The following is a 525-nucleotide window of genomic DNA, read 5'->3' on the forward strand; positions in this document are numbered from 1 at the left end:
GCTGACGGTAAGTGAGGTTTCTGATACTGGATGAGATTTGCTTAAGCTTCGTGACGTTTACTTGTGGTAAGGGAGCTTTGATGTCATTGACTGAGGTATGCCGATGTCAAGTGATGTCAAGCTGGTTGGAGAAGATGAGTAATGAGTATAAGTTACGTATGACTGTCAATACTGGCTTCTGACCGACGTTTGAAAACACTAGTGACGTTCTATGATGATGAAAAAAAAAAGATAAATAAAATGTGAGGAAAAAAGACAGAGAGGAGAGGCATAAATAATCATCAATCAGTACAATTAAACACAAAAACAAGAATTCCAGCGAATAATTAAATAGCGATTTATGTTTTTTCTTCTTCTTTTTAAGTTACGTTCCCGATCCCATGAATGAAACCACACAGAAGCCCATTCCTGGAACGACCTACACCTGTCGCATTGCGTAACATAAGGACCGGGCACCCAAGAGCGTTGTTAGCGTTCACGTGCCACCAACCCACAACTAAGCCACTGGTTCTTGGTTCTGCTTGT

This window comes from Penaeus monodon, chromosome 25 (genome assembly GCF_015228065.2).
Source record: "Penaeus monodon isolate SGIC_2016 chromosome 25, NSTDA_Pmon_1, whole genome shotgun sequence".
Taxonomy (NCBI): domain Eukaryota; kingdom Metazoa; phylum Arthropoda; class Malacostraca; order Decapoda; family Penaeidae; genus Penaeus; species Penaeus monodon.